We start from the raw sequence: 16,648 nt of genomic DNA, 5'->3' as shown, positions 1-16,648 counted from the left end.
TCTGTTGAACTTAGAGACTTCTCTGACTACTGGTTACAGCTTATTGTGGCAATCAGTGGTTTATGCTATGGGCTGACTGTTTCACTGGAGATGCCTTTGCAATTGCTGATTTGACCCCTGTGTCCTTTCCTTACTAGGTGGAAGTCTACTTGAGTTGCATGTTGGTCACTCTTGTATATAATCTTGTGACTGTCACTCTTGCTGAACCACATGTTGGCCACCAGTGGTTTGGGGTACATGGCTTGCTTAAAAAGGCCCTTGTGGTTGTTAGCCTAGTAAACACGTATGAACCATCAAGCCATTTGCCAGACAGAAGTCTAGAATGACCTTTCCATGTGGCTGCACACCCTAAATGAGGATGTCAGAGTACTGTCAGTTTGCTTGGAGAAACGGTTCATTTTATTACTGTGCCATGAAATTATGTTGTCTGCTGATTCAGTATATCGAGCTAGTCCTTATCAAACTAGTCTGTAAAGATTTACCTTTTAATGTACACCTTACTCTGAGAGTAACATGCCTCAGATTGCATTGCTTATACATGTTTACTTGTAGAATATCTGTTTTTCTGACCACATGCAAGAATGTGGTTGTTTATTTCTAAGTTTTGTATTGTTTGCATTTGTTTCTGTCATCAGCATGTCAGGATTTTGAATAAGTCCTTTACTATTTCTCCTCAATGGGAAGATTTATTTTAAGCGTAGAACATCTATGTAGTTTATGCTGCTTTCTAATTCATTTAAAACAGATTGGCATTGCTGCATGTCATATTTTTGCAAACAAATAAAAGAGAAAAAACAAAGGTCCAAACCGTCAATTTTTATTACACCAAGCTTTGAAGTCAACTGACTCTTCTTCAGTGTGAAGTAAGAAAAACAGACATTCTGTAGCTCGTTAATATATAAACCGCCAGCCAATAAAAAGAAACATAGTTGATCACATGCATAATTGTCTAAAAACATATAAAACAATAAAATTGTGTATCTAAAGCTATACATAAGCTTACTAGCTCTAATAATTACAGTACATAACAATGTTTCTCTTTTAATAATGGTTTTAAACTGTTAGTAACATTCAATCTTGGTGGGTGGTCAGCCCGAAAATAATTAATCCATTTGTATTCTTCAATTTGTGTCTTATTTATAAGGTCGCCACCTCTATTTCCCAGAATTATATGCGATAAAACCCAAAACATAAAACTGTGTTGTGCATCATTCATCATTTCATGCCTAGCCAGAGCATTAGTTATAACATACTATGATTAATGTTTTGGATGTTAGTAATGCGTACAGCCAAGTTTCATTTGATACATCTATTTTGCGTCTTTCGGCTTTTCCCAGTTAGGGCTCGCCACAGCAGAACTCCGGTCCGCTAATGATTGGTAGTTGATTTTTACGTGCCGAGTTACCAGCCCTGACGCACAACCTTCAATGAAGGTATGCCCATTCACGCATGTCTCCACGCAGAAGACACTCTAGCTGATACTTAAGAAAAATGTGCAGGTGACAAGATGTGTACATGCACAAAGTATGCATCCAAAGTATACTCATAGTAATGCTGTAAAAAGCCAGTTTCTGAGGGCCAGTGGATTAAATACTACTACTGAGGGATTTGAGAGAGAATTGGATGATATGGGCTTAGACTTTGTACTAAGAGGCTATAACACTAAATTAATAGAGAATAGTAAGGTAATTGTTAGAAAGGAAAGAGCTTTATCTGTTATGCATAATGTTGATCTAGAATCTACCTCTGTTAAAAAAGAAAGATGTGTCTATTAGATATATAATGAAGTATAACAGACATACTTCTCAGATAAATTCTGTTATACAAAAGAATTGGGATCTATTAAAGTCTGATAATGAATTAAGTAAAATTATAGGAGATTGTCCACAATTTACTTGTAGAAGAAAAAAGAATCTCAAACAATATTTATGCTATAAAGATCTTTGTGTAAAGAAGAATAAGAAAGTGGGAGTCTAGGCTCTGAAAGCTACCACCCTGTGCTATAGCTCTACCTTTTGTAAATATATAAATACATCTAAAGAGTTTATACATCCATGCATGTTTAAGAAATTTGTGCTTAATAGGTATGCAACCTGTAATACTCAGGACATTGTATACTTGGCTAATTGCAGAGCTTGTAACTCATTCTATGTTGGAAAGACTAACCAAAAATTAAAAGAAAGAATTGCTTCCCATTTATCTGACATTCGCAGAAATGTTACTGCTAATGCTCTGGCTAGGCATGAAATGATGAATGATGCACAAAATAGTTTTAAGTTTTGGGTTTTATCGCATATAATTCTGGAAAATAGAGGTGGCAACCTTATAAATAAGAAATTGAAGAATACAAATGGATTAATTATTTTCGGGCTGACCACCCACCAGGATTGAATGTTACTAACAGTTTAAAACCATTATTAAAAGAGAAACATTCTTATGTACTGTAATTATTAGAGCTAGTAATCTTATGTATAGCTCTAGATACACAATTTTATTGTTTTATATGTTTTTAGACAATTATGCATGTGATCAACTATGTTTCTTTTTATTGGCTGGCGGTTTATATATTAATGAGCTACAGCATATCTGTTTTTCTTACTTCACACTGAAGAAGAGTCAGTTGACTTGAACGCTTTGTATAATAAAAATTGATGGTTTAGACCTCTGGGTTTTTTCTCTTTTATTAGACGTCTTCATTACCAGTTGGTCCAGTTTTAGCTGTTTGGACAATTTTTTAGTTTTGTTATATTTTTGCAAACAAAATGAAGTCATGTATTTACTTGTTTTGCAGTGTACCTCCTTTCTGTAGATTGTTTTTGTTTTTGCTTCTAAACTTCAGTAAAACTGTCTGTTTTAAGCCCTGTTAAGCACTTCTTTTTTATAGCAGTGAGAAATACTTTACAGCTCTTTGAATACTTACCATTTGTGTATTTACTAATTTTTCAGTCCATGCACACACCACATACCTATCTTTATCACTAAATTATTAAAGTGGACAACAATATCTGTTTCCAGGTTCCTTATCCCTCTAGCGTGCACATGAACACCTTCTTAATGCTGACCCATTGGCTAGAATAATATTTTACCATTTTATTGCACTCTGAGGCTGTAATTGATTTTATAAAATTTGCAAGTACTGTACTTTCGGGTAAGTTAAATTAATGTGTTTTTAAATTATGATGCAAACTACTTGTCTTACTAGTCATTAACACACACACACATACTTCTATATGGCTGTCATTCATTTGATTTGAACACTCAAAAATATTTAAACTCAGAATACTGAAAACTATTGAAACCTTTTTTAATGTGTATGGGGAGGCAAACCACCTGTACCCCCCAATAAATATATATATATATATATATATATATATATATATATATATATATATATATATATATAAATATATCTATGCATATATATATATATATATATATATATATGTGTATACCAACTCTGAGGAAACTCAACAATGAGGAAAGGGCAAATTACCCTTGTCAATTTTTAAGTTTTCAGCATTTTGAGTTTCATTATTTTGAACTTTGAATCAATTGAATGACGTGTGTGTGTGTGTGTGTGTGTGTGTGTGTGTGTGTGTGTGTGTGTGTGTGTGTGTGCTGTATAGAGAATTATAATTGGGTCTTTGTTCACATCCAACATATATTTTCAAGGCGTGGATGCCAAAAAAATTCACCTTGAGAGTGGAGCAAAGCTCATGATTTGAAACTTGACATCCTTGTTGAGAGCATAATTCCTTGCCATACATTGCTCTTCAGCTTCTGTGATATATTACTAAAGAAAAAAGTGTAGTGGTACAAAGTGTTTTTCAGTTTTAAAAGCCATAAAACACAGTGTCGCCAGATAGTCAGCAGACAGAAGCTGTGTGCCACTGACAATCTATCAACTTCAAGCACTTTTGTGTGTGTTTCGTTATGGCAGTGAGAAATGCTTTACAGCTTTTAGAACGCTTACCATTTCCAGGTATTCTATGGTGGATGCTTAATATGCTGTAGTACAAGACCAGATTTCAGAAAGGTGCATAACAAAATCTGATATGCAACTTTCTAATACCAGGAAGTTGCATAACAAATGTCTTTTTCATGATTTTGGAGCACAATAAGAACTCTGTGTGTACTATATATATATATATATATATATATATATATATATATATATATATAGATATATAGATATAGATATGTGTGTGTGTGTGTATAAAATTAACAGATGTGGGTGGAAGTGAGATGATATATAAAAGGGATGGGAGGGTAACAAGGCCAAAAAAAGATAGGAAGGTGAAGGTATAATAGCGATTGGGAGCTGTAGCATATTGAGAGGGTAAAGTAAAACAGGTGAATGCTTTAAATCTAATGTAACTGTACTTAATTTAGAGCATTTTATAATGTTTTGTTTTAAAAATTGTATGTTATGAACCTTGATAAATATTTAAATGTATGCAAATATAAACTCATAACATTTTTTTGTGAAATTGTTGTAAGGTGGGAAGCCGTACCCATCACAAAAAAAGCAAAATGAGAGTCATATAAAAGTTAAACATTGATAAACTAGGATTTTAAATGTAATTATAGATTAGTAAAATGTGGTACAGAAAGTCATGCATGGTTAACTATTGAACTGAGTAAATGTGAAAAGCACCTGTAAAGAAAAACACCTTGAAGAAATGAGCAGATGTAAGCACTAACAGTTTGTATAGCTCAAGCATATTTACACAGACATATTTTAACTGTCAAACTCAAAACACTGAGAATTGTTATATATATGGAAAATAGATACTGAAATAGTACTATCGAAATATAAAACCTAGCATAATTCCATCCATCCACATTGGAGTCACAGCCAACTCCTTTAGTGACTACATGAACAACCATTGCCATTCATGGAGTGTACTGGCTGAGGGGAAGGATGGAAATAAATTACCAGGCCTTTCTTCCCTATCACACATGATTGCAGACACACCTATCCACAGTTTAGAATTCACCAGCTGACCTACCACATAGCTTTGGAAGGTGGGAAGAAACTGGAGCACCAGAGAAAGCCCACAGTAACTCAGAGATGACATGCAGGCTCCACATAGATGGCACCTCAGTTAAGAAGAAAACTGTGGAGCCCGTTGCTCTAAAGTGGATGGCACTACACACTATACTGCTGTGTCATATAGCATAGGCAATAGAAGGGAGTGTGTTTACACCAAGTGCTATGAAATGAGTATTCAGAAAACGTCATAAATGTGACATTGATGCTCATCTCTGTAGTCTAGAAGGATAAAGCCCTGATTATGACCTATGCAACATGAATTCTTGTGGTAGCTTGGGTGCAGAAATAGCAGGAGTGCTAGTGTTGGCTTGCCATTTCCAAGGGAAGGGTGGGATGGTTCCCATTTGTTCAGTACTCAAGTTCAGTCGGGGCTTAAACAAAGGCTGCTGACCAGGAAGGAGTAGGCTTGGTTTCCCAAGGCAGTGGCAATAGCTCTAAAAAGGGTGTATATATGGGAACACATACATGTCTGTGGGAGAGCACCAGAGTTTCTGCAATGATGAGGCACCTGTGTTGACCACCTTGGGGTAGGTTTAGGATAGGGTTAGGGTTAGCTGCTTCCATATCTTCTGTTCATTGGTAATGTGAGGCACTGATTTGAAGGAGTGCCTTTCAGCTAAGAATGGGTGAATAAGTCACTTTTGGGTCCCAGTATGGGGAGTAAGCTAGAGACACCTAGCTGGTTGGTCAGGACTCCCTAGCCATGGCCATTTAAAGATGTGACTCACATTTGTGTTGGGGGGCCAGTGTCACCTGGCCAGGTTGAAGGGTACCCACCTCCATAATGTGCAGCAGATAGTATAGGGTGCAGGTAGAGGTAAGAAACATCCTCATGGCTGCCTGAACAAGAGCTTCTTTGGATAGCTCTTGCATTGATACTTGGGACACCTGATATGAGGCCACTAAATGGTATGTGTCACATATGGGAGGGCTGGTAGTTGGCAGGCAAAGGATCAAAAAGCATTAGGGGCAAATGAAGTGTTAACTAATATAAACCCTTAAAGAATTAATAAATATAAACACTGAAAGAAGAGTTAGTTTGACAATGTTGACAATAACCAAATGATACTAAGATGTCAATTCTGAGACCTAGATGCAAGTTTATTTTTTGAATGACTGTGGAAACAGAGTATCACATTTTGACCCACCAGAGAGTATGCTGAGATTGTTCTGTATCACTGTTGCAATATTCTTTACCTAAGAGATCTCCTGCCAAGGACGACCCAAAGTCCAGCCAGTGTACCAAAGCCATTAGTTCTCATAGTTGTTGTACGTCACACGTATACTCCCCACGCAAGACGTAGAGCATAAAGATGACATACGGATGCACATAATCAGAACTTCTTTACTTCTAGTCTGAACACCATTGTTTTACGTTGGTCTGAACACCCTTCTGCCATGCTGGTAAAAAAAGCTATATTATCAGATAAGTGCCTTTTCTGTTGTTGTGTTCATGTCATCCCAAAAAGGAAAATGTCAGTGGAGGAGACATATTCCCCATAAAGACCATCACAATCAGTGTATCTTTTGTTTTGGTGTTTCCCATGATCATATGCAGTGCTTTATCTACCAGGTGTTTGTGCTTAAGATCCTGCATAGTTGTGTCTCCTCCTTTTCATCTACTTGGAGAATCAACATCTTAAGTTGTTGACTCAGGGTGTTATGGCATAACCCTGCTGTACCACCTGCCAGCTGTCTGCCAAGAAGAAGGCCAAAAAGGTTAGGTCTGATCTGGCTGCTATCCAGCCTCCCCCAGACGTCTCTCTTGAGGCTGGTGAAAGTGCAGAGGACCCATCTGGTGTTTGGTTTGGATTCCTCTGCCGTGACCCCATCAGAAGTCTGAATGGATCTGGCTTCTTGCATGTTCTTGGAGGCGTTTCAAACTTCTGTACCTTATGTTGACAAGGAACCTCAGCTGATTATCTCTAAAGGACCAAGGTTCAATCCTTGGATATTAGTTAGGGAGGAGATTCCTACAACCATTATTGAGTTTTGCCAGGGGTTTGACCCTCTGAGGGTGTTTTGAACAGAAGTTTCACAGAAAATAAACAAAAAAACAAAGCATATTTCCCCTGTTGATAAGGATCCCTTTTGCTACTTTTCAGGACAAACCAGGTTCCATTTGTCAGTTTGCTTCCCCTTCCCTTGTCCCTTCATCTTTCTTTGTCTCTTCCAAATTGACTATGTATCACTTCAAATTCCTGGGTTCTCTCCATTTTCCGTCAAGGATATTTCATGGTTTGGAAGTACCTTCCTCCCTTTTCAGGCATTCCTCAACCTCCTCAGGAACAACTTTCTAATTTCCCAGATGTTTCTCACTCTCTTCTGGCTCAGGGTACCATTTCATCCATGCCTCCTGCCCAGGTGGGGAAGGGATTTTATTCCAGAATGTTTCTGATCTCACAAAAAGGGCACTTGGAAACTAATTCTAGATCATTCCTAGATGAGCACCTTTCTCAAGGTTCCTTCCTTTTGGATGTCATCTCTGCAGACAGTATTTCATCTTCTTCTACCCCAGACTTTTCTGGTATCTTTGGATCTTGAGGATGCATACCTTCACATCCCCATCTATCTCCTTATTTGGAAATATTTACGTTTCTCTGTTTCTTCCTTGCATTTTCAGTTCTCTGCTTTGTTCTTTGGCCTTTCTACTGCCCCAAGGGTATTCACCAAATGCCATGCTCCTATCATTGTTTTTTACAGGATTCAAGGAATTCAGATCTCTCCCTGTCTAGAAAGACCTGCTTATTCTAGCTTCTTCCTCCAGCACACTGCTTCAGGATCTCAGGTTTGCTACCTCCTTGTTACAGTCTGGAGTTCACCATAAACTTCCAGAAATCAGTTATTATGCCTTCCTGTGATCATATTTTCCTTGGCTGCAGACTTCAGACAGTTCCCATGTTGGCATCTATGTCTGCCCCCAAGGCTCTGTCACTAATTGCCTTTTTCCAGTCCCTTCTTCATCTGACCCCTGTCATGGCCAGGGAATTTCTCAGTATTCTGGGGTCATGGCTTCCACCGTTCTTATGCTTCCTCTTGCCAGGCTGCATATTAGGAAGCTTCAGAGTTACCTCAAGTCACTGTGGCTTCAACAATGACAGCCCCTGGGCTTTCTGGTACCTTTCCTTCCCTGTCTCAACCTCAAACTTCAGTGGTGGATTCTTCTACTTTCACTCAACTTTGGGCTTTCTTTTCAAGCTCCATTTCCAACTCAGGATCTCTTTACCAACACCACAGATGGGGTAGGATGCTCCTGTGGCCTCCTCAACGTTCAGGGTCTCTGGCCTCCTCATCAGAGGTCAGACCACATCAATATAAAGGAGTTTTGGGTTCTGGCTGTTCAAGCTTTCCATTCTCCTCTTTCATGCCCAGCCCCCTCAAGATTTTCACAGACAATGCCACAGTGATGTAGTATGTCAATAAGCAAGGGAGTACAAGGTCCTGTCTTCTTTGCAGATTAGATCTTCAGGTCTGGGATCTAGCTATCCAGTATCAAGTGACTCTTCAGGCAGTTTATATTCCTTCAGAGCACAATTTAATGGCAGACTGCTTGAGCAAGTCCAGCACATATGCTCATGAATGGGTGCTTCATAGAGATATGTTCCTGGACCATGGTCCTTCTGTGGGGTTTCCCTCAGGTAGATTTTTTTGCCTCCACTCTGAGCAGATACCTTCCTCTATTCTGTCCCAAAGTCCTCTGGCTTGGAATGTTTACTCCCTGCCTTTTCCTTGGAAGGGGATGTTTCTGTACGCCTTCCCTCCCCTTCCTCTGTTACCACAAATCTTGCACAAGATCAGACAGGAGACTCTCAGAATCTTACATGAGTGACTCCCTCAGAATCTTGTATTTTGTTCCCTCCTCTTTCTCGCTTGGCTAGGGGCAATCACAAGTTACCTCACCTGATGGAACTTCTCATACAAGACAAGGGGTCTTTCATCCATCCTCACTTGTCTACTCTTCAACTGACACTTTAGGTGGTAGGGTTTTGATCCCTCTTGAGACACCTCTTTTATGAGGATATGCTTTGGGCTTTGCAGGAGACAAGGAAATCTACTACCAGGAAGTCATACATGTCCAAATTTAAGTGATTTTCTGCCTAGTGTCTCTCTCACCATCAGGATCTCCTGTCAGTGGGGGTCCCTCTGGTTCTCTCAATTGTGTTATCTGCTCCATGCTGAGTTGGCATATTATTCAGTTAAAACTTACCTGTCAGCAACTTTTGCTTGTCTCCCCTTAACTTCTCCTGTGGTCTCTAGATTTGAAGTGAAGCAATTTCTTAAAGGCTCCTTCCTGGGACCTCAATTTTGTACTTGAAAAATTGACTCTGGCTCCTTTTGAGCCCACCTCTTCTGCTTCCTTACAACAGTGTATTTGGAAGACAGTTTTTCTTTTGGCTCTCACTTCAGCCAAGAGAGTGTCTGAGCTTCAGGCTCTTGTGGCTATTCCTCCTTTCCTTAGTTTTCCACAGAGATAGGGTGTCTCTTCATACTAATCCTTATTTCATGACCAAGGTGGTCAATTAGTTGTCCCTTAATTAGTCTAGTCATCTTCATTATTTTTTTCCTTCTCCACAGTCTGCCAGTGAGAAGGTTCTTCACACCTTGGATTTGTATAGACAGGTCAGATATTATTTGGATAAAACTAATGTTATTCATAAATCTGAGCAACTTTTGGTTTGTTTTCATTTCAGGATGGTGTGTTTGGTTGTTTCTAAGCAAACCATCTCCTCCTGGATTTCTTTGTGTTATTCTTTTCTTGGAAAATCTCTTTCCTTGTTAGTAAGAGCACATTCTACTAGGGCAGTTCCTCCTCTGGTGCTCTTTTCAAGGTTCTGGATACCAGTGCCATCCTTGAGGCTGTGCTACTTGGTCCTTTGTTAATACTTTCACTAAGCATTACAAGTTGGATATTATTTCCAGGGTCAGGGCAAACGTTGCCAGGGTTATGCTACATCATACCACTCAACCTGGAAACATCAAAAATCTGGACAAGGCCCATGAAAAATAGGTACAAATCCGTACGCTGATTAACATCTAATTTGCATACACAATTACGTAACCCCACCCACTCCAATGGAATTGTGGGACACCAACTTTCAAATGCAAACTGAAGAACAGACAACCAATATATGACACCAGAGATCCCCTGCAACCATTCCAGTGTCCCATTACCTGGCTGTTTCGCCCCATTTACCATAAACACTAACGTGTGCATACTGCTTTACTTCTACAATGATTTAGATGTTATTTTTGCATTTTACAGCACAACAATGCACAAACAGTAATAGACATCTGGTAAACAAAGCAATACTGTCTAACAATGAAAACAGACTTGGCATTAAAACTTTTCTGCCCCTGAAACAGCATTGAAACCCACACCACATCCAAAGAAAATGCATCGGGCCAGTGGTGGATAAAGATTACCTTTGAGCTGTTTTCAAATCACTGGCCCCTTGCACACAAAACAAGAAACATACATGTGTTCATTTCTTTGATACACCTTCCTGACTTTATTAAATTATATTCCTTGACCTTGTGAACTTGTGTAATATAACACACTTGTTAGAGCGCATTTTAAATTTATTGTTTGAACATTTTTTCAGTAGGCTGCACTATAGGCAATGAAATAAAATGCATGAACCAATTATGACAAAACTACCCAGTTCAGAACATTTCCATCATAAAGGTCTACTTCCACACCCACACTATAAATAAAATGACAGTAGTGTAAAACCATAGGCATCTTGCACAGCTTCTCGCACTTATTTTCATTTTCATTTTTTGGGGGTGGGGGGACAAATGGTCAAAAACCAAGGGCACATTTTAAACATTGCTTGTATAATTTTGTAAAGCTGCTAGAATAAAATGTGTTACCACCATGCATGTCACTGGCAAGTCTTGGACCCAGGATGCTATGCAAAACTGTAATCAGGGCCTAAAAATGCCAGAACTTTAAAGTGCCTGTGCAGTGTTCAGTCAAAAATCAAGACCATTATAGGCACTGTTGTTCTGCCAAAGAAGAGCATGAAACAAAATTAGCAGTGCCTTCAGCACTTACACATGTTCTGTAGCTCCAATTACTTCCGTCTCTATACTGACCTAACCTTGGCTGCATGGATTCATAAAGGGTTTGGGTGGTGTGACCAAGTTATACTAGCCTTTGACTCACAATTTTAGAAATAGCTTTGCAATCAGTTTGCAAAAATGAAAGTATGCTCTAGTTTTCAGCCTTATTACCCTTCTGAGGTGTAACCGTAATCATCACCGTTCAGCCGTTTAGCGGAGTGTTGCAATATTCTAGACTCCATGTCTTACAGACCTCTTCTTAAGCTAAACAAAAATGCTTATCCACTTCTAGCATATTTCTACCTGTAGCCCAACCTAATCTACACCTTTCTTTTAAAGGCTATGACTGTGGAAAGATAATGTTGTTTGAATACCAGAACTAAGTCTCAGGTTCCAGTAACATTGGTGCACATGGGGGTGGGTAATTACATAAAGGTTTAGGACTTGGAGATGTTTTCAACCCACTGTCACTCATTTATACAGTTACCATACACACACACACACACACACACACACACACACACACACACACTTCTGTCAGAAATAATCCTTTCCTCCCTGCAAAGAAATCCCATTCCTTCCTTCCAAAACGTCAGAGCCAGAGCACAAAACTCATTTGAATTACGAGACGACGGACCAGCTGAAAAAAGCCAGACACTTCCACAAAGCGCGCTCATTTGAGTAAAGAGCTGAAGCAACACTTCCAACTTGGCTCCATTAATAAATAACCAGACAGAGAATTCCAAGAACTAAATATACACACACTCTGTAGTATCACAGAAATGAAATAAACTAAAGCAAATCTGTTTCGCTCATGAGCTGTAAATAAATACCTTAATGAACTCTGTTCATCACTAGAAAACCTTGGTGAACCTGGGAATATTGAGGCAATGTTACAATTGCCTCATGTACACAGACAACCCTCTCCTCCTCCCACAAAACACAAATACATGTGAGAGATGCAACTATATGGCCAAACTGGAGGCTGAGCTCTCTCAACATAGGACTGGCAAGATCAGACAGGAGGAGAAGGTTACCACACACACTATAGACCCAGTCTCACATAGTACCATCACAACCTCAAATCATACACATAAACACACAAAGACATACTCGGAGGCTCTGATCAAAAATCTACCAAAACAGCAGAGGCCACCAAAGCAGACACCCAAACAACCACCACCTCAGAACACAACACCTGCAACACATATACCTCACAGTCAGAGTGTCAAACAGTCACAGCCCTTAAGGCCAAACACAATGCCAGACACACTAGTCATTGGTGACTCCATAGTCAGACACACTGACGTCCCGCTCACCAGACTGAGTAAGGCGAGAGTTACAGTAAGCTGCCTGTCGGGCGCTAGAATCCGCCACATAACGCAAGCACTCAGGTCTCTCAACAGCAGGTACAAATACGACTCAGTCATTGTCCACGCTGGTGTAAACGACCTGAGACGTACCTCCTTGGACTACATGAAAAGAGACATTGAGGAGCTCTCTGATTATGTAGCCCAGGCAGGTATGACCCTGACCTTGAGCAGTATCCTACCTTCACCAAGAATGATGCCACAATACAGAGATAAGATGATCAGCTTTAACAATTGGCTTAAACTCTGGTGTCATTCAAAGGGGATCCAATGTCTGTCTGCCTGGGATGACATGCTGGACAAGCCACGCTGCTTCGCAAGGGACGGCTTGCACCTGTCACCCCTGGGATTCCGGATATTGGCAAAGGCTCTTGCCACCCCCATAGTGCCTTTTTTAGGCAAGGCTCAAATTCTAACAATACCACCCTAGAACACAAAAAAGGAAAAAAACTAAGGGTAATGCTGCTCAATGCCAGAAGTCTAAATCTCAAAATGCACGCACTCGAGGCCCTTCTCAGTATGGAGAACATCGATGTCTGTGCTGTGACAGAAACCTGGTTCAAGGCTCCTGAGAGCACCCCAGCACTATCAGGTTTTACCTCATATCATGCGTTCCGGCCCCAAAATCCGGACAATACCAAGAAAGGAGGGGGGGTATCCATATTCATCAAGGACACCCACACCTCAAGACTGGTGGCAACGCACGATGCATCGGAGACCATCCAGGTGCAACTAACCATAGGCAAGACTGCTCTGCAAATTGTAGCATGTTACAGGCCACCCTCACAAACTCAGGAACCTCACATGGCTTTCCTGAAAACACTGGAGGGATAAATGTATCTCCAAACACCATCATACTAGGTGACTTCAATTACCCTAATATAGACTGGGAACACTACTCAAGCCCAAACACCCTAGCCCAAAAGTTCCTGGAATTCATAAACTCAAATGCCATGGAACAACTAGTCACCATCCCCACCAAGAGGAGAAAACATACTTGATCTCATCATCACGAACATGGGAGCACAATGTTCAACACCGGAAGTATACCCCTCACTGGTGAGATCAGATCACAAACTAATCTCGCTGGAGGTCCTCATCCCACCCCCACCTGAAATAAAAAAGACCACAGTAAAGAACTTCTCGAAAGCCGACTTCACACTCCTAAAGACTAGTGTGGTCTCCTTTAAGGCCCCCGAAAAACAGTACTCAAGCCGCTGAATCACTTACAAATGCCTTCTACCAGCACCTGCAGGACTGCATGGATAAGGCAATCCCAAGCAAAACAAAGACTCTTTGTACCAAAGGCAAGCGTCCAGTCTGGTGGACCCCAGCCATAAACAAACTCTACAACAAAAGGAGGAAGCTACTACAAGATAGAGCAAAATCCTTAAAAGGTAAGACACCTTTGATCACTATAAGTAAAAAAACTAAGAGCTCTCATAAAATCATCCAAAGCAAATTTTGAGAGAAAAATAGCTAAAGACTCAAAAGACAATCATAAGGCCTTCTTTAGCTATGTTAGAAACCTGGGAGGAAACTCCCAGATATGCTCAGAACTAGTTCAAAATGATGTGAAGATTACTGATCCTACAGACATTGCCAACATACTGGCTGACAGGTTCAGTGCAAACTCCCCCCCCCCAAAAGGAGAGATATCTATACCAAATGATTGCAGCCCCCCAAACATCTCTAACGCCCAAGTGAGAACTGCTCTCTCCAATGCAAAAAACACAGCATCCATGGGACCTGATGGTGTCCCCGGCTGTGTGCTCCACGAACTCAATGAGGAATTAAACCCACAGCTAGGACAGCTGTTTAATCATAGTCTCACCTCTGGATACATACCCAGGGAGTGGCGCACTGCGACTGTGGTCCCACTTCACAAAGTCGGTGCCTCCACCGACCCTGGAAATTACCGGCCCATTAGCTTGACAAGCCTTATCTGCAAAGCCATGGAGAGGATCATAATGGACCTCATAAATAAAGACACGAAATTTGCAGACTTTGGATCCAACCCAGTTTGGCTTTGTCAAAGGCAGATCATGCCTTTTAAACTTGGTTGACTTTTTTGAAACAGTCACCAAAGCCATTGATGAGGGAAAGGCAGTCCATACAGCCTACCTCGATCTGGCGAAGGCCTTCGATACAATACCCCACTCGGGTATCATTGAAAAACTCATCAGCTTAAATGTTAACCCATACATCACAAGATGGGTTGCAAACTGGCTGAGTGACAGAACCCACAGGGTCAGAGTTGCTGGCGCCATGTCAGACTCAAAGCCTGTCACAAGTGGTGTCCCACAGGACTCAGTCCTGGGCCCACTCTTGTTTGGCATCTACTTTTCCGAAGTACAAGCAAACACAGGAGGGTTATGGCTGACAAAGTTTGCAGATGACTGCAAACTGGGCGCCGTAGTCAAAAACACATCTGACACAGATATCCTTCAGAAAGGTCTCACAGAAACGGATAACTGGTGCCAGAGCCATGGCCTAAAGTTAAATGCCAAAAAATGCATAGTCATACCCTTCGGGAAAAACAAGGTTACCCCTAGCTACCATATAGGTGGCAATCCACTGAGCACAGAAGAAGTTATCAGGGACCTGGGGACCCAGGTTGACAGTAGCCTGTCATTCGACACCCATGTAGCTAAAGTAGTTAGGAAGACCTTCTACATTGCCCACCTTATCATGAAGGGATTCACATCTAGATCAAGGGAGGTTATAGTCTCCCTATACTCATCACTCATCAGACCAATGATTGAGTACAATGCCCCATTCGGAATGTATCTGACCCGACACTTGCAGCAGCTGGAGAGGCCACAAAAGTTCCTCACCAAAAGGATAAAGGGTCTCAAAAATCTGTCCTACGCTGCCCGACTGAAAGAACTCCAGCTCTATTCAGTCGCCACGCTTGCTCAGAGGTGACCTTTGCCTGACATACAAGGCCATGTCAAACCCAGATTTGATGAATATGCTTCACCTCAAAAAATCTAGATCCGTCAGAGCCACAAGGGCGGGAGACTTAAACCTCGACACGGCTATTAATAGGACGTGCTGGAGGGATAGATTCATCACCCAAAGACTCCCTATGCTGTGGAACAAAATCCCGGTATATGTGAGGCAGAGCACCTCGCTGGCCTTGTTCAAGAGAAATCTTGACCAATGGATGGGAGATCGCAGATATACCCCAGGGATTACCTCAGTGTCACTGCTCGACAGAGGCACAGCAAAATAATGGGTATAGTTCCCCATACTAAAGGGGTGGCGTAAGCCACAAAACTATGGGCTAGGCTTGTAAATGCCCTCGGGCAGATAGCCTAGTATGAACCTATGAACCTATGAAAAGCAGAAATAAACTACAGCAAATCTGTTTTGCTCTGCAGTACCTAAAATCTGTTTCCACACACGCACTCTACAGTAAGCACCAGAAAGTAAAAGAGCTGTTCAAACTCTGTTCACAAAATACTACAAGAAATAAATACCTTAAAAGAACTAAGCGCCAGACACACTCTGCAGTATCGCAGAAATGAAATAAAGCAAATCCGTTTTGCTCATGAGCTGTAGCCTGTAAATAAATACCTTAAAACAACTCTGTTCATCACTGGCAAAGCAGAAATCTGCAGTAGCAGTACCTTAAATCCGTTTCCACACCCACTCTGCAGTAAGTATCAGAAAGTTCACGTGGTGTTCAAACTCCGTTCACAAAATACCTTAGACAAGAAATAAATGCCTTAAAAGAACTACGCGCAAGACACACTCTGCAGTATCACAGAAATGAAATAAACTAAAGCAAATCCATTTTGCTCATGATCTGTAGCCTGTAAATAAATAAAAGAACTCTGTTCATCACTAGCAAAGCAGAAATAAACTACAGCCAATCTATTTCAATCTGCAGTACCTTAAATCCGTTTCCACACACACACACACTGCAGTAATCACCAGAAAGTTCTTGAGCTGTTCAAAAAGTATAAAAAATACCTGTGCAGTACCGATGCTTAGTTGTTTCCTTTGCAATCCTTCCCGCTCGCAGATCCAAATGGACATTGCGATAGTGAAGCAGCCAGGAAATGCGTGCACGTGAGATCTTGAGCTCAATTCCGACAGGCTGACAGAGCTGATGTTATCACACGTGATGACATCAGCTCAAAAGCGA

The 16,648-nt window shown here is 40.7% G+C and overlaps 1 protein-coding gene across 2 annotated transcripts in view; it reads left to right on the top strand.

Annotated features, from left to right (window-relative positions):
* Positions 1-16,648, top strand: part of DENND1B (DENN domain containing 1B) — a 3,525,330-nt gene that overhangs the window by 1,360,585 nt on the left and 2,148,097 nt on the right. The gene's annotated exons all lie outside the window — the stretch shown is intronic.

The sequence above is a fragment of the Protopterus annectens genome, chromosome 8.part0 (assembly GCF_019279795.1).
Source record: "Protopterus annectens isolate FY-2018-M chromosome 8.part0, PAN1.0, whole genome shotgun sequence".
Lineage (NCBI taxonomy): Eukaryota > Metazoa > Chordata > Ceratodontiformes > Protopteridae > Protopterus > Protopterus annectens.
Note: the sequence above shows the minus strand (reverse complement) of the source record. Positions and strands in the feature narration are given on the sequence as shown.